Source organism: Triticum urartu, chromosome 1, assembly GCF_003073215.2.
Source record: "Triticum urartu cultivar G1812 chromosome 1, Tu2.1, whole genome shotgun sequence".
Lineage (NCBI taxonomy): Eukaryota > Viridiplantae > Streptophyta > Magnoliopsida > Poales > Poaceae > Triticum > Triticum urartu.
In genome coordinates this window covers 111,540,909-111,559,727 of record NC_053022.1, presented here as the reverse complement: position 1 = coordinate 111,559,727, position 18,819 = coordinate 111,540,909, and the positions used below count along the sequence as shown (strand labels likewise).

At 42.2% G+C, this 18,819-nt stretch overlaps 1 long non-coding RNA gene across 2 annotated transcripts; it reads right to left on the bottom strand.

Annotated features, from left to right (window-relative positions):
- Positions 1-4,065: 4,065 nt before the first annotated feature.
- Positions 4,066-7,550, bottom strand: LOC125516025. Of its 2 annotated transcripts, none has more exons than XR_007287230.1 (7): positions 7,070-7,550; positions 6,927-6,965; positions 6,743-6,822; positions 6,533-6,659; positions 5,743-5,889; positions 5,452-5,572; positions 4,066-4,526 (listed from the first exon to the last, which is right to left on the bottom strand). It is a non-coding gene; the product is annotated as an uncharacterized LOC125516025 (long non-coding RNA). The 2 variants fall into 2 exon arrangements; XR_007287221.1 differs by having other exon boundaries at positions 5,743-5,878.
- Positions 7,551-18,819: the final 11,269 nt, after the last annotated feature.

Here is an 18,819-nt window from a genome sequence, read left to right as displayed (position 1 = left end):
TTGCTCTCATTGTCTTCGCTCGAAGACATAGGATTTTGGTTAAGCATCACTTCAGTCATTCTGACTGGTTCACTTGGACCCCACTTAACAGTACGGTGGTTCCTATGACTCAACAAAGAAGAAAAAGAACGACGAAACAACTAAGTCTTCGCGCTCCATAGTCTTCACGCGATGTCTTCTCTTGCCATAGTCTTCAATGTGAATGTCTTCACATACCACCTTTGTCTTCAATGTCTTCATACATTTTTAGGGGTCATCTCCGGTAGGAAAACCGAATCAATGAGGGACTTCTACCTGTGTTATCCTGCAATTCTCACAAACACATTAGTCCCTCAACCAGGTTTGTTGTCAATACTCCAAAACCAACTAGGGGTGGCACTAGATGCACTTACAATATCGTCATAACTATGCGCTTTTCTATCAATTGCCCAACAGTAATTTGTTTACCCACCATATGCTTTTTGTTCGAGAGAGAAGCCTCTAGTGAAAACTATGGCCCCGGGTCTACCTTTATCATATATTAAATCCAAAAATACCTTGCTGCAACTTATTTACCATTCTTTTATTTTATGTTTTATTTATGTATCTATCACTATCAGGATTGATCCTTGCAAATAACGGCCAAGGGGATTGACAACCCCTTGATCGTGTTGGGTGCAAGTATTTGCTCTTTTGTGTGTAGGTGCTATTAATGAGGTTTTACGTGGTTCTCCTACTAGATTGATAACCTTGGTTCTTAACTAAAGGGAATACTTATCTCTATTGTACTGCATCACCCTCTCCTCTTCGAGGAAATCCCAACGCAACTCACAAGTAGCAGGAAGAATTTCTGGCGCCATTGCCTGGGAGACATCACCAAAACCTATCAAGTACCTTCACATAAACTATCATCTACTTGTTCTTACTTTATGTGTGTGTGTGTGATAAATGTATATCCGGGGGCCATAGTTTTCACTAGAGGCTTCTCTCTTGAACATAGCATACGTTGAGTAAACAAACTACTGTTGGGCAATTGATAGAAAAGCGCATAGTTATGACGATATCCCAGGCAATGATCATGTATATAGGCATCACGTCTGAGACAAGTAGACCGACTCCTGCCTACATCTACTACTATTACTCCACACATCGTCCGCTATCTAGAATGCATCTAGAGTATTAAGTTCATAAAGAATGGAGTAACGCCTTAAGCAAGATGACATGAAGTAGACATAGTGAACCCAATTAATATGAATAAACCCCATCATTTTATCCTCAATGGCAATGATACAAGTACATGGCATGTCCTTTCTGTCACTGGGATTGAGCAAAGCAAGATCGAACCCATCACAAAGCACCTTTTCCATTGCAAGATAAATCAATCTAGTATGCCAAACTAAACGGATAGATCGGAGAGATATACAAAGCTATAACAATCATGCATAAAAGAGTTCAGAGAAGACTCAAATAATATTCATAGATAATCTGATCATAAACCCACAATTCATCGATTCCAACAAACACACCACAAAAAAGGATTACATCGAATAGATCTCCAAGAACATCGAGGAGAACATTTGTATTGAAGATCAAAGAGAGAGAAGAAATTGTCTCGCTACTAGCTATGGACCCTAGGTCTGTGGTAAACTACTCACACATCATCGGAAGGGCAGCAAGGTTGATGTAGAGGCCCTCCGTGATCGATTGCCATTCTCGCAGAGTACTGGAAAAGGTCTCCAGATGGGATCTCCGGAGAACAAAACTTGTGGCGGCGGAAAAAATATTTTGGGTGGCTCTCTGATGTATTGGGAATATTTGGGAATTTATAGAGCTGGAATTAGGTCAAGAGGTGCCACGAGGGGCCCACAAGCCTGGGGGCGCCCCCCTTGGGCCGCGCCTGGCAGGCTTATCGCTCCCCCATGGCTCTTCAAGTCTTCTTCCAAAGCTTCTAGCGTCCCTTCTAGTCCAGAAAAATCATCAAAAAGTTTTGTAGCATTTGAACTTCGTTTGGTACTGACTTTCTGAAAAGCCAAAAACAAGCAAAAAAACAGCACTGGCACTAGGCACTAGGTTAATAGGTTAGTCCCAAAAAATGATATATAATTGCATAATAAACATTCAAGATTAATATTATAATATCATGTAACAATCAAAAATTATAGATACGTTAGAGATGTATCAGTGCCTCGGCCTAAGGGGAGGAGGAGTCCTCCCCCACTCCAATTCGGCCTCACCACAAGGGAATAAGGGGCGCCTCCCCTACATGGGCCATGGTGGCCCAGTTCTCCTTCCACCACTTGCCCTTTTAAACCTTGTTGATATTAAATTAAATATAAAAGCCTCCTAAAAATTACTAGGGCATTTTATTATTAATTTAACATCACTAAAAACATTTTCCATCTATATATTATCTATCAGGAATACCCAGTATTGCCCCATAAACTCTGAAACCCTTCCGGTGACCCCGAAAGGCTTTCGGTTCCTCTTGGAACTATTCTGAATATTAATGAAACAATCATAATTACATTCTCATTATTCCTGTCCTACTAACACTCAGCAGATTATGATTACCTTAAGCTTGTGACCCTGTAGGTTCGATAACATAGACATGAACGAAACCCCTTCGTTCAATGACCAATAGCGGAACTGTGGACGTCCATATCGATCCCTATGATTACATGAATGGCATTAAACTGAACCTATGGTTATCATGTGATGTTCCATTTGCTTCACGATACTTTATAAAACCCGAGGTGCGTCGGTATCCTCCCGAGTCATACACATGCTCACTATACCGTTATCCTTGTTACCAGTTTTGTTCTTCTTTCTTGTTGAAGTATTCTAGCATCCCCATGACGTTATCACCTGTGTCTGGCCAGATGATGATGGACGCCGTCACACCGAGAGGGCCCTAAGAATATCTCTCCATCATCGGAGGAGCAAATTCCACTCTCGATCTATCTAGTCCCTTGTCAAACTTTCCGATGAACCTATAAGTTGTCGTTATGATCGCCGTCACAGATGACGTTTGAGTAACCCAAAGTCCAGGTAAGAAGTGATTGTGATACTCTCATGGTCTAGAACTAAAACACATGTTAACACTCCGTGTTATAACAATTGATTTCAGATGATATTATCTCAAAGTATAACAAACAAGTTTTGGGTCAATTCAATATGATGTTCTTCTAACGTCATATTCTCAATGTTGTTTTAGGACTATCTTACACTTAACGATATCCTAAGATCCGGAAAACATGATCACCGACAACACTTGAGTCAGTCTTAGAGGCAAGACTGGGAACCTATTATTTACCGCTCATCATTCCACACGTGCATATGAATTTTCCACTAAATCGCATATTCCGGGATCATAACAGTTATGGCATGAAATATAAACTCTTAATTATGAAAATAAAAATATAATAGTACAATATTATTGCTTCTAGGGCATATTTCCAATATGGGGTGCTTCCAAAGATGGAAGGATTGCCCATGCGTGTATGCAGTCGCCTTGAAGGTGGCGCCGAAGTTTCGTCTTGGTGGTGCTTGTCGCGTGGTCTTCTCTTGTGCTCCTCTCGAGCGTCTACATTGTGATGGTGATGTACTTCGAAGCGAGTTCACCTTATGTCCAATGGCACGTGCACGAGCTCTTGTCGTATGTCTACTTGGGGTTTGGGGAGTAGTTGAAGTATACATGGAGATGACCGTAGGATGCTCCGCATCACTACCAAACAGAGACCTCCCCTAAATCACATCTATCCACCGAAGCAGAGACCACCCCGCCACCTCCTTCATTGACTAGTGTTGAGAATTAGCTCAACCAATGTTCTCTAGCATTGGCGAGGGGAACCAAGGATAGGGAGGGAGGAGGTGGCGACTGTTGTGACACTTCAAATGCGTTAGAAACCAGCTTCCCAATACCCAAGATTGTTCTGAATTAAGTTCTAAGGCTGGCATTTTGGCTATCGATTTGAGATGCCCCAAAATGGCATTTCCTACACGGTTAAGTTTGTTTGCTTTTCTAGGTTGAAATCAGGCGGAATTACCAGTAACTTGAATTCTTATGATTTAGAACAGTCTAAAATAGCGTACTTGATCATGACCATTACTGGGCAGGGGTATATAGCCAAATGCTAACGTAGACCAGCGAAGCCAGGCCAAGAGGGGGCCACACAAAGGTTAACGAACCCTTAAACTCCAGCAGGCAACTAAAGCATACCTGGGGTAACACTGAAATTTAACGAACTCTGAACTACCAATTTCATTCATCCCTTATATTATTCCACAAGCGGCCATTCAATCACAACGACTAATACATACTAGTCGTCAACCCGTGCGTTGCACGGCCTTGTTAATTAATATCCCATTCGAATATATATATATATATATATATATATATATTATCAGATAATAATGTGTTTTATGAAATCAGATATGAATGACCCATCCACTGAATCCTCGAGGATTTGAAACATGACATTTCGTAGGAATGTACTTTCGCAAATCTGTTAGTTGGCTGCAACCAGCAATCGTATGTGCCTGTACAGCTAAAAATAGTTTGTGGTGAGGTAATCTGATATAAGTTCTTAAACATGAGGAAAGAAAACATGAGTCAATGACAATTAATATGGATTAGAGTGAGTATTATTTGTCTCATTTCAGTAATATGCAAAGTCTGCTAGTTATTGCCTACTTGCTTAGACCTTAGCATATGGCAAACTTAGCAAATTCTTTTGTTTTCCATAATTATAAACAATTGTTTCCCTTGAAAACTCAATCTAGGAAAAAAATAAGAATATTCCATATAATTCATATGGTTGACACTTCAAATTAATTGGGTAACGAAAAACAGTTGGTAATTCAAGAAGATACCTTATTCAAGTGAGATTATAAGAAACTAAGAATTGATACAACATGGGGCCTGTTTATGCCCTGTAGGGTAACTTCTAGAAAGATTATGTTGAACATTATGGCAAACATCGTTACATATAACTATTTGCACCTGAATCACATATTTGAGCATGTGTAAAATTTAAATTTGGAATGTAGATACTCATTGTATTCTTCATCTAGTATATATGCACAACATCGATGATGGACGAAAGTTTCAAATTTACTTCCATGTTAGGCCCGGATGAGTGCCCCGGATTTTCCTTTTTATATAAGTTTCTCTTGTTTGCTTGGTTATATATAGAGAGCTGTAACACGGTAGAATCATTCCATTACCATATTCTGCGGCAGCCAATAATACAAATTATAGTAAGGAAAACCCATCAGTGGATGAGCATTGTCCTTGTACAACTACTGATAATCATAGGCAGGCATTTTTCAGTTACAACTCAAGTTAGAGAAATTATTAATTCTATTATTCATCTATAGTACAGAGACAAAGCTATAATTACTAAAACACGGGATATGTTTCATATCTAACATTAAATAGGAAATCATAGCTCATAAGGCATCGATCCTCACCATGTGGTGTATTCACCCTTGGCCACGACATAGTGCAAGCAACAACTTTGTGTGGGACATCACCCATATATGCTGGAAGGGGAGGAGAGAAATTAAGGAGACATTGTAACGACATGGATTCCTGGCAGATATGGTGCAGTCTCAATTGAAGGCAGCAGTGGTAATTAACAGAACGACTAAGAGGAAATTTATGGACGGCTTGAACAACCTCAGCAAAACCCTGATTATATAAAACTGCTAATTATGTGTCTTTGCGTACTTACAGTTGGACGTACATGTGCCTTTACATACCTATATGAGTCCTGACCTTGTATGAACGATGCAGCTGCGGGTGTTGATTGATCGACGCTGGTCGGCTGGTGACTACGGCGAACATCCAACCATAGATCACTGGTTGACTTTTTGTCAGACAATCCATGCAAATATACTGGAGATTTCCTTACGGGGAACACAACAAAGAGATAAAATAAGACAACGAATTGGAAGTACTGAACAACAATTGATCTAACAAAAGCGCTTGATAATACTATATAGGCTCCTCATGCTATCAAAGAGATGAAACCAACAGATTTATGTGTTAATCCAGCAGCATCAGAAACTATTCTACTTGACACACTCGTTATTGGGTACAATGAGCTGGACGACGAAGCCTCACAAAACAGCAAGAAATTCGTACCTCTTTAATACTTGAAGTGGAAAACATCAGCACAGCCTAGTTCTAATTAAGTTCAAACAAAATTCAGAACCAAACATTGAATTTTAATGGATTAAGGCACCATCTCAACATGGCACACCTTCTCCTCTTTCGGGGCAGGCTCCACTGCTCTAAAAGACATGAAAAGAGAAGCAATGCTTTCCACTCTAGTGCCCAGGACACATAACGTCTTCTATCCAAACCACTTAAATAAGGTACCACAATTCCTGACTTCAGTAAGAAAAATAAAAGAAAACAGTACATCAAGGGTGTCCTTGTATGCCAATTTACTCTCAAAGAAATAGAAATTGTATAATCTATCATTCTCATTTTTTTAAAGTCACAAAGCTAGAAGAGGAAATTTCCAAAAGGAAGCTTCTCACTAACCTAGTGCAGACGATGGTGATAATTGTTAAGCGAGGGAAATCTGGACAATGATCACATGCTCAGAATTTTCTCAATAAGGTTGGACCAACCATCCTACTGCCTCTTTCTCGGCTCTCGACCATACGACCTGGATATACAGTGGAACATGCGAACAACACAAACATCCATTAGGTGCCTTATGAAACATCTCACAACTGGTCAAACAACCACCTGCAGCTGGGCATCTCGCTCAAGAATTGACTCTTGTTCATCTATGTGAAATCCAAGACATGGCACATGGCAGAAAAATCCTGGATGAAAAGAAATCAAATATTGGTTTGAGACCAAATAGAAAAGTGATTATAAAATTCAGGGGATAGGAGAAGAACAACTCGTAGGTATTTACAGTGCACACCAATTAAATATATAATGTCTCCTCCAGGGTGATAAGTACCTAAAAAAGGAAAAGATGAATCAAAGTTACAAATATGTAGAGATTACATGCCTTAGAGTGATCAAAAGAAATCGAAGGGCCTATTGAAGGAACGACATATGTACCTGTGTGGCTTTGCGTTGTTTGTGAGACTATGAGCATAACGACTTGCATCTGGCCTTCAGGACCACTACCCCATGTGCCAAGGAGTACCACCATCACCCATGCTCCCGTGTATATGCAAGGAACTTAGTCAACAACACCTCCAACTCCTATGCGGCTGGGACGATGGTCTCCTAGATCAAGAACATAGTAGAATTAGAGGTGTAGGTAAGGCTGGGATCTGTCCTACAACAACGCCATGCTCAGGGACGACGGTCCCCTAGATCAAGAACATGGCAAAATTAGAGGAGCGGATGAGGCTGGGATCCATCCTGCAACGATGCCATGCTGCAGATCGGCCATAGCGCTTTGTGTGGTGGAAATCGTCGGCGAGATTTTGTCGTGCCGTCGTCATGGCGCGACCGGCGGCCTCAAGGATGGATGGAGGTGGGGCAACGTGCTGGGAAAACAAAAAGAGAACCGATGGTGGCGGCGTGAATTTGTTGTCCAGATTGATAGGGATACATGGAGTAAAATTTGCTTCCAGTTGTTTTGTCACGGGAAGAGCAAAAGACCGTGGAGCAATTTTTTTCCTTGGCCGATTGAAGAGGCTTCCGAGTCTCTATACGTAATAGTAGATTTTTAGGGCTTGATTGCACGTCTACACGGGACCTAGCGAGGAAAATCCATTGGCCACGGTGGTATTCTAGTTTCAATATTTTTATTGATGGAAGGCCTGCGCATGACGGATCCTTCCAAACTCCTTGTACGGGCATGTGCGATCCTATGGCTCAACTTTTTTTTCTTTTTTATGTAAACAATTGCGTATCTAAACCGTTCGATGCTATTCCATCTCTCTCTTTTTTTTTCTTGTTGCTTTAGATCTAAACTGCTTCATGCGATTATTTGCCTATTTTTTTCTTCTCTGGTATAGTAATTGATAGAATATGTGGGTTAATCTACACCATAATAACTCGGTCCCTCCAGATGAACGGTCCGTAAAATCTAATTAATGTGATAATTTCTTAGGAGTCTGTAATTAGTATAGGTATAGATAGATAGATAGATAGATAGATGTACATGTTCATGGCTGCTTACAACAGCATCTAAGCTTGCTTGCCTTTACCACTGTATCCGCCGGTGGGCCTTGTCATGGCTGCTAAGCTGTTGCAGGCACCGCCTCTGATTCCCCGGCCACCCTAAGATGTCTGCCCATTGTTTGTTGGGCTTTAAATTGGGCCCAAATCGTAGGTGCTTCGGTCTTGGTTGCCTTTAAGCTATTATCTAGCAACTATCTACACTGTGCACAATGTCTGAATCCACAATGCAATTAGCTCAGATCGAAACCGGCTTCCGAGTTTATTGCATACAACAGTTTGGTTTGCAACTGCTCCTTGCTGTTCAACACAACCAGGAAGAGAGTTTGTCATGTTGAAGCAAATCAATGAGCAGGTAGAATGTAAAAGAACTAGCGTGCCAAACGTAAAATGTGGTTAGTATGGTTTACTGATGTTCTGTAAGGAGGGAGCTTAAGAAGGTTCATGCAAGTAGCCGAGGTGGGCAAACGGTCTCCATGTTCCTCCAAGCCGGGGACACCAGCTCTAAATTAAAAAGGAGTTCAAGATGAATTTTCCAACAGAACAAATATAAAACATAGATATACAGGAAACTGAACCTCTGAATGCAGAATTTCGGATCAAGGTACTCAAATCCAAGGAGTGGCCCGCGAGAACATCCAGTCACAAAAAAACAGCTGTTCTGTAGATGGTTTGCCAAGAGTAGCTCAAAGCGCTGCGGCTACATAAAAAGCTTGTTATTTTTATGAAGACTAAACTGTTTTCAAGCACAAGACACCAGTAGTGGATTAGCTTGGTTTCGGCACACCTGCTTACTCAGCATATTAATATTTTGTCACACCAAAAGCAAACAAAAAATATCCTCATGGCACAACTACCAATTATTATAACAAATTGAGGGGTGGGCCACAAAGCATCTATTAAGTAATGGAAGAATAGCCTGTCACAACTTTCAATATGATTACTAGCTGCTTCTTGAGTAATGGAATGACAGATTTTCTTACAGAAGAAAGGAAACATAACGGATGATAACCTCCAGAATAGTTGGTGTTTAAGCGCAAGTCATCAATGTCCAAACTTTCCAGAGAGCCAAATATGAGAAGCTGCAGGAGCAAAATACGCAAGGCAACAGCAGAAAATTAAGAAGTGAATACATATACTAATTCTAGGAATAAGTGCCCTTTTAAATACAATAAATATGGACAAAACGATGCAATTTAGAAACTACAGCTGCATATAAACATAACATGTTACTGTTGACTACAGGGAAACAACAAAATAAATCCAAATGGGCACATGCCATTTGATATCCAGATGTAAAGTCACACTGCATTTACTTAATAAACATATGTTATTTTGAAAGAAAAAATGTAATAAAGCAACTAGGTAAAGCGAAGTGGTTATCCCTGTAGTCAACATAGCTAAAACTCCAGGTGGTTAAACCGAATCACATAGAACAAGGGAGTACCTTACTCTGATACCTATTGAAAGTGCTAGTGATCGACTAGAGGGGGGTGAATAGGCGATTTTTATGAAAGTCTTCAAAACATGGAAGTTTCAAAGACAATCGATAGAAATGAACCTATTAACATGCAGCGGAAGGTTGACTACACTAGGCAAGCCATAATCAAGTATCCAATGAAGTGAAAGCACACAGACTAATAGCAGCTAGGCAATATGGATCAGGATGAAAGACAGTATGAAGCCAATCAGAATAAGCAGTCACACAGTGAAGATAAATAGATAATACAAACAAGCAATGACTTCACAAGGACCAACTGTAAATAAAGAGTTAGGAAGGATAGAACCAGTGGCTCGTTGAAGACAATGATTTATTGGACCAGTTCCAGTTGCTGTGACAACTGTACGTCTGGTTAGGGAGGCTGAGATTTAACTCAGAAGACCGTGTCTTCACCTTATTCCCCTTGAGCTAAGGACACCCAGTCCTCGCCCAATCACTCTGGTAAGTCTTCAAGGTAGACTTCCAAACCTTCACAGACTTCGTTCACCGGTGATCCACAATGACTCTTGGATGCTCATAACGCGACGCCTAACCGGCTGGAGGATTCACGGTCCTCAAGTGTAACAAGTCTTCAGATCACACAGACAGGAAGACTTCAGTGATGCCTAACACTCTTTGGTTCTGGGTGTTTAGGGCTTTGTCCTCGCAAGGATTTCTTTCTCAAAGGCTTCGAGGTGGGTTGCTCTCAAACGACAAAAGCCGTGCACTAACTCTAAGCAGCCAACCAATTTATGGTGTAAGGGGTGGGCTATTTATAGCCACTAGGCAACCCGACCTGATTTTTCCGGAAGTGACCCTGGGTCACTAAGGAACTGACACGTGTTTCAACGGTCAGATTTCAAACACACACATGGCAACTTTACTTGGGCTACAAGAAAAGCTGACTTATCCAACTCTAGATAAGATTTGCTCTCATTGTCTTCGTTCGTAGACATAGGATTTTGGTTAAGCATCACTTCAGTCATTCTGGCTGGTTCACTTGGACCCCACTTAACAGTACGGTGGTTCCTATGACTCAACAAAGAAGAAAAAGAACGACGAAACAACTACGTCTTCGCGCTCCATAGTCTTCACGCGATGTCTTCTCTTGTCATAGTCTTCAATGTGAATGTCTTCACATACCACCTTTGTCTTCAATGTCTTCATACATTTTTAGGGGTCATCTCCGGTAGGAAAACCGAATCAATGAGGGACTTCTACCTGTGTTATCCTGCAATTCTCACAAACACATTAGTCCCTCAACCAGGTTTGTCGTCAATACTCCAAAACCAACTAGGGGTGGCACTAGATGCACTTACAATCTCCCCCTTTTTGGTGATTGATGACAAACTGGTTGAAGTTTTCAACGGGGATAAAAGTATGTGAAATTGTAAAGGATTTAAGTATTGTCTTCGTAAGTAGCAGATGGGCTCCCCCTGAAGATATGCATAAAAGTATTTTGCTTTTGTATGCAAATGCACATGGCAGGTTGTACTTGCGGAGCTCCTCTTCTACTTATGAAGACAATTCATCATGCATGAAATGATATAACGAAGATAATGACATGCATAATGAAAAATGGACGTCTGCAAAATGACTTCGATCGGAATTATCGTCGCACATGCGGAATTTATCATCGCATCACATAGTGTCGAAAAAGGTAGCAGACGGCCATCAAGTTTAAGTGTTACAACTCAAAACACACCAAATGTTTCAAAAGCGAGAGTTGTAAGCACTTGGCAAATGTAGCAAAAAGTAAAGCAACCACCCATATGGACCCGCTTGAAGACTATCAACTCATATGTTTCTCCCCCTTTTGTCAGTAATGACCAAAAAGGTTTGAAGACATAGAGCTTCTACTCATTCCCATGAGGAGGAGGCGAAGCAGCAGGGTCGTCGTTGAGGTCCGGTGGTGCAGAAGAACTTGGTGCAATGTCGATACGTGCTGAAGGTGGAGGTGGTGAAGTGGCATCGTCTTGATCATCGATAACTCTGGCATTCACCATTGCAGCTGAGGAAGAATAGTCAGAGTCTTCAAGGGAGGGAGTCCGACGCAAGTGAGCATTCCTTGGAGGAGTGGAGTCAAACTTGAATCTTTCTGTGAAGCCATCGTCTTGAAGATCTTCTTCGGCAGTGAGCAAAGTCAAACTCTTCCAGGACCTTCGATGGTTTTCATGTGTAACAAAGGCATTCTTGGTGGCAAGATTGCAAATGCGATTGACGTCCACCAAGAGGCTTTGCATCTGACGCTTAAGCCAGTCATGATGCTTATCCTGTTTCTGACGTAGAGCGACGAGAAGCTCTCGGTCATTGAGAACACGAGATCGCTTCCGGGGCCTTTGGGAAATGGTGCTTCCAGTGGCTTCAGTTTGGGCACGAGGGGCACGTGTGTTTCCAGCCAAGGGATAAACACGAGAGACTGCCTGAACTCCTTCAATGGGCTGGGTGAAGCTTTGACGATCAACATTGTGAAGATAAATTGGATCCTTTACAGGCTTTGGGTAAATAGCTTCAACAGACAGATCAACCTCTAGCAAGAATACCCATGGAGCATAGAACTTCAGACCAAAGATGTCGGAGCCAGATGCAGCCAACTGCCTGATGAAGAAGTCTTGAGCATTGAAGCTTATGCCATTGAAGATATAGAAAACCAAAGTCTTCATTGCTCCTTCAAGCTTCGCTGTAGATGAACGTCCTTTGACAGGCCATGGAGTCTTTCTAATGATATGGTAAATGGTGCGGGGCAGATACTCTAGTTCTTCAACAAAGAATTCGGTTGGGTATTCAGCGTCGCGTGGCAAAGGCTTCATCATGCTCATCATTTGACTCATGTTGGGTTCTGGCTTCTGGAAAATGCTCTCCAAAGCATTCTGGTGTTGTTGACAACCTGGTTCATAATATTCGCCAGGAGTGGGCAGGGCTGTAAGCTCAATGATGTCTTGGGCTTTAGCTTCATGATGAACATCTCCTGTCATCCACTCAAGGATCCAAGTCTTTGGATCCCTGTTGTATCCACGAATGTGGAGGGTAGCATAGAATTGAAGCAGAAGTTCTTCATTCCAGTGTTCCTTGGCAGTCACAAAGTTGAGCAGACCCGCATCACGAAATCAGTCAAGGGCTTCTTCAAGGCATGGCAGTCCAGTAATGGCTTCACAATCAAGATGCATATGAGGGAAGATGCATCCCTGATTGTACAAGATGCATGAATAATAGATTTGTAAGTGCATCTAGTGCCACCCCTAGTTGGTTTTGGAGTATTGATGACAAATCTGGTTGAGGGACTAATGTGTTTGTGGGAATTACAGGATAACACATGTAGTAGTCCCTCACTGATTTGGTTTACCTACCGGAGATGACCTCTAAAAATGTATTAAGACATTGAAGACAAAGGTGGTATGTGAAGGTATTCACATTGAAGTCTATGACAAGAGAAGACATTGTGTGAAGACTATGGAGCACGAAGACTTAGTTGTTTTGTTGTTTCGTTTTCTTCTTTGTTGAGTCATAGGAACCACCGTACTATTAAGTGGGGTCCAAGTAAACCAGTCAGAATGACTGAAGTGATGCTTAACCAAAATCCTATGTCTTCGAGCGAAGACAATGAGAGCAAATCTTATCTAGAGCTGGATAAGTCAGCTTTGCTTGTAGCTCAAGTAAAGTTGTCGTGTGTGTTTGAAATCTGACCGTTGGAACACGTGTCAGTTCCTTAGTGACCCAAGGTCATTTCGGACAAATCAGGTCGGGTTGCCTAGTGGCTATAAATAGCCCACCCCCTACACCATAAATTTGTTGGCTGCTCAGAGTTAGTGCACGGCTTTTGTCCTTTGAGAGCAACCCACCTCGAAGCCTTTGAGAGAGAAATCCTTGCGAGGACAAAGCCCAAAACACCCAGAGCCAAAGAGTGTTAGGCATCACTGAAGTCTTCCTATATGTGTGATCTGAAGACTTATTACACTTGAGGACTGTGAATCCTCCAGCTGGTTAGGCGTCGCGTTCTGAGCATCCAAGAGTCATTGTGGATCGCCGGTGAACGAAGTCTGTGAAGGTTTGGAAGTCTACCTTGAAGACTTACCAGAGTAATTGGGCGAGGACTGGGTGTCCTTAGCTCAAGGGGAATAAGGTGAAGACGTGGTCTTCTGAGTTGAATCTCAGCCTCCCTAACCAGACGTATAGTTGTCACAGCAACTGGAACTGGTCCAACAAATCATTGTCTTCAACGAGCCACTGGTTCTATCCTTCCCATCTCTTTATTTGCAGATTGGTCCTTGTGAAGTCATTGCCTGTTTGCATTATCTATTTGTCTTCACTGTGTGACTGCTTGTTCTGATTGGCTTCATACTATCTTCCATCCTGATCTATACTGCCTAGCTGCTATTAGTCTTTGTGCTTTCATTTCATTGAATACATGACTATGGCTTGCTTAGTGTAGTCTACCTTCCGCTGCATGGTAATAGGTTTATTTCTATCGTTTTTCTTCGAAACTTCCATGTTTTGAAGACTTTCATAAAAATCGCCTATTCACCCCCCTCTAGTCGATCACTAGCACTTTCAATTGGTATCAGAGTAAGGTACTCCCTTGTTCTGTGTGATTCGGTTTAACCACCTGGAGTTTTAGCTATGTCGACTGCAGGGATAATCAAAGTCTCCATTGCGTGCCCAGTCTTTGATGGAACTGAATATCCCTACTGGAAGAATAAGATGCGCATGCATCTTGAAGCCATTGATGTCGACCTATGGTATGTCATCAAGAATGGCGTTCCCAAGGCTGGTGAAGGTGTCACCGCTGCTGATGTCAAGAAGTTCGTTCAACTGGACTCCACTGCCAAGAACATCATCTGTGGTCATCTGACCAAAGGATAGTATGGCCGTGTGAGTGCTCTGGAAACATCCAAGCTAGTCTGGGACTAGCTCTCCAAGGTCAACGAAGGCGTCTCAACCCAAAGAGATCAAAGAATCAGTGTCCTTCGCAACCTCTTCAACCGCTTCAAGAGAAACGACAATGAGAATGTTCAGCTCACGTTTGATCGACTCACTAACATCACAAATGAGCTTCAAGCTCTCGGCGCTACTGAGATCACCAAGCATGAAGTCGTCAAGACACTCCTGAGATCACTTGACAGCTCGTTTGACACCCTAGCCCTGATGATTCAAGAACGTCCTGACTTCAAGACACTCGATCCGTCTGACATACTTGAAAGGTTCAACACACATGAGTTTCAGCTTTCTGAGAAAAGAGACATCTACGGTCCCAACTATGGGCGAACTCGTGCTTTGAAGGCAAAAGTTGTTTTCTCATTTGAAGAATAATCTGATTGCAGTTCTGATGATCCTGAAGACATTGGTAAGGAGCTTGCTATGCTTGTGAAGAAGTTCCAGAAATTCACCAAGAAGAAAGGCTTCAGAAAGTCCTCACAATCCAGCTCAAAGAATGATGAAGCTTCTGCTCATGACTACAAGAAGAGAACATGCCACAAGTGCAAGAAACCTGGTCACTACATCTCTGAGTGTCCGCAGTGGGACAATGAGAACAAGAAGAAGAAGAAGAGCAAGGAATCTGATTCTGACGACAAGAAGAGAAGAAATACTCAAAGTCTTCTTCCAAGTCTTCATCAAAGTCTTCATCACACAAGAAGAGCTCATCTGGCAAGGCTCGTGCGTTTGTTGGCAAGGAAATGGATTCAGAGGAGGAGTCTGCTTCTGAGGATGCGGAGGTGGAGTCTGAGGAGGAGTCCGATTCTGGCGTTGCAAGTCTGGCTACAACCTACGTTGCCAAGTCCATCTTCAACACTGAAGACAATGACTTCATCACCGACGCCGATGCTAATGACAAGGACAACCCCGCTCCCACCTACTGCTTCATGGCACGCGGTGCCAAGGTAAACTCACGCACTACTCACTATCAAACATCCAATGAAGATGACTCTGATTGTGATTCCAAACCCAGCTACAAAACACTTGCTAAAATGGCAACTGAACAACAGAAAGCTATGGAACATATTCAAAAACTGTTAGACAAAAGCGATGACCTGTTAGACGCTGAAATGACTCGATCTCAGTCCTTAATTGAAGACATAAAAAATCTTCATGTTAAGTATGAGGAACTTGAAAGTCGTCATGAAATGCTCTCAACAACTCATGAAAAGCTTTCCTATGATTATCTTCAAAGGAAGCAAGATCTTGAGAAATTGAGAGCGGCTCATGAAGATCTTCAAAAGGAAAACGAGTCACTTTGCGCCAAACAGATCAATTCTGCTCAGGAAGGATTTGAACCACCATGTCTTAAATGCATTGAGCGTGACAACGCTACTTCTGTTGCTGGATGTTCTACTGCTGCTACTGTTGCAATATCTTCAACTGTTGATGTGGTAACTAACCCCTCTGCTGAGGATGCCACTTCTATTGCTGATGAAAGTGCAAGGTTGAAGACATTGCTTGGAACAGGGATGTACAAAAGTCTCAAAGGGCATCAGACACTATGTGATGTCCTCAAAAGGCAGATCCTGAACCGAAACCCTAGGAAAGAGGGTGTTGGGTTCGAAAGGAAAATGAATGATGATGGCTCTTACTGGAAACCTGAGCAGTACCCCAAAACCACATGGGTTGCTGCAAAGGAACCTTCAGTGGATCCATCCACCCTATCTGGCTTCACTTGTGCTAATCCCATTGTTATTGATGAATCCTTTGATGCAAACTATAAACTGTTTAAGAATCAGAATGGTGAAGTGTTTGCCAGGTATATTGGTACTAACTACAGGAATGGGCCACCTATGAAGAAAGTCTGGGTGCCGAAAAGGTGTATGGAAAATCTTCCTGTGTATGTCGTCATGACACCACAAGTGAAGAAGACAAACCCCAGACCACGGGCTTCATATGGTCCAAAGGCTTCATACAGACAGAGGACTCACCTGAGTCACACTAACGCAAATGTTTTGCAGGGAAACCATACTCAGGCCTATGAATATGAGCATGTTTCATCAAACCGCCATGTTCATAAGACCAAGAACTACTCTGCTTATTCTTATGAGTACCATTGTCCACCTGCAAGACTATTTGCTAGGGCTCCAAAGCCAAAGTTCTCAGATGTTGCACTTAGACTCATTGCTTCGAAGTCACCCTTGAAAATGTGGGTGGCTAAGAAATCTTAACTCTCTTTTGCAGGGAAGGGTCTCCAGCCAAAAATCAAATGCGTCTGAAGCTATTGCTGGGGATCTTAAACATCTTGTAGGGCGCAAGATCAAATGCCCAAATGGTCTTATTATGTATTTTGTTCCTGGGTTGCTTGTTACTTGCCCTATCAGTCCTAACCTCGATCTAAGCTTTCATAATACACTTGCTTGTCAAATGTTTATGCTTCACAATTCTCTTCGTGAAGCCTATCCCCCTAACTACACTGTAGGGTATGACACCAGCTGCTTCAGAATGGATTATTGACGGTGGATGTACTAATCACATGACTGGCAAGCGAAGTCTTCTCATGGACTCAACCTTACGTCCATCTGACAAGAGTCACATCACATTTGCTAATACTGGTAAAAGCAAGGTATTGGGTCTAGGTAGAGTTGCAATCTCAAGGGATCAACACATGGATAAAGTGATGCTTGTTGAAGCCATTGGTTTCAACTTAATGTCTGTCTCAATGCTTTGCGATTTGAATATGATTGTGATGTTTGGAAAATATCGTTGCCTTGTTCTAATGGAATATGACAAGTCTCTAGTCTTTGAAGGGTATCGGAAAGATGATTTGTACATGGTAGATTTCTCAACAAGACCACAGCTTGCCGTATGTCTTCTTGCAAAAGCTTCAGAATGTTGGCTCTGGCATCGGAGGCTAGGGCATGCTGGCATGAGGAACTTGCATACTCTTGCAAAGAAGAAGCACGTCATAGGCATCGAGGGCATCAAGTTCAAGAAGGATCACTTATGTGGTGCCTGCGAAGCTGGAAAGATGACGAGGGCCAAGCATCCCTCGAAGACAGTCTTGACAACGACTCAACCCTTCGAACTACTACACATGGACCTCTTCGGTCCCACTCACTACTCAACTCTTACTACTACTGCTTGTCTCTATGGCTTCGTCATTGTTGATGATTATTCAAGATATACATGGGTGCATATAATCCTCTACAAGACTGAAGTGCAGGATGTCTTCAGACGCTTCGCCAATCGAGCCATGAACAACTATGGCGTCAAGATCAAGCACATCAGAAGTGACAATGGCACTGAATTCAAGAACACCGGCCTCGACACTTATCTTGATACTTTGGGCATCACTCATGAGTTCTCATCTCCGTACACGCTGTAGCAGAATGGCATCGTGGAACGTAAGAATAGAACACTCATTGAGATGGCCCGGACGATGCTCAATGAATACAAGACTCCAAGAAAGTTCTGGCCTGAAGCCATTGATACTTCATGCCATGTCATCAACCGTGTTTATCTTCACAAGCTTCTGAACAAAACATCCTATGAGCTCCTCACTGGTAAGAAGCCAAATGTCAATTACTTCAGAGTATTTGGTGCCAGGTGCTGGATCAAGGATCCACATCACACTTCAAAATTTGCACCGAAAGCACATGAAGGTTTTATGCTTGGTTACGGAAAGGATTCGCACTCCTACAGAGTCTTCAACCTCTTTCACTATAAAGTGGTTGAAACTGTGGATGTGCGGTTCGATGAGACTAACGGCTCGCAGAGAGAGCACCTGCCAAATGTGCTAGATGAAGTTCCATCCAGTGAATCCATCAAGCTTATGGGAACTGGAGAAATCATACGTCTGAAGCACAGTCCGAAGAGGAACTCATCATCTCTGTACCTGATCAACCTGAAGACAATACTTAGCCTGAAGACAATCCTTCTAACGATGACAATGATCAGCAAGAGCAAAATCTTCGTCATGTTCATCCTCGTGTTGCAAATAAAGTACAGATTGAGAAAATAATTAATAGCATCAATGCACCTGATCCACTCACTCGTTCAAGGGCAACACAACTAGCAAATTTCTATGGGCACTTCGCATTCGTCTCAATATCTGAACCCAAGAAAGTTGATGAAGCCTTCATGGAACCTGAATGGATTCAAGCTATGCAAGAAGAGTTTCAACAGTTTGAGCTGAATAATGTATGGGAACTGGTCAAGCATCCTGATCCTCGTAAGCACAATATCCTAGGCATTAAATGGATATATCGCAAGAAGCAAG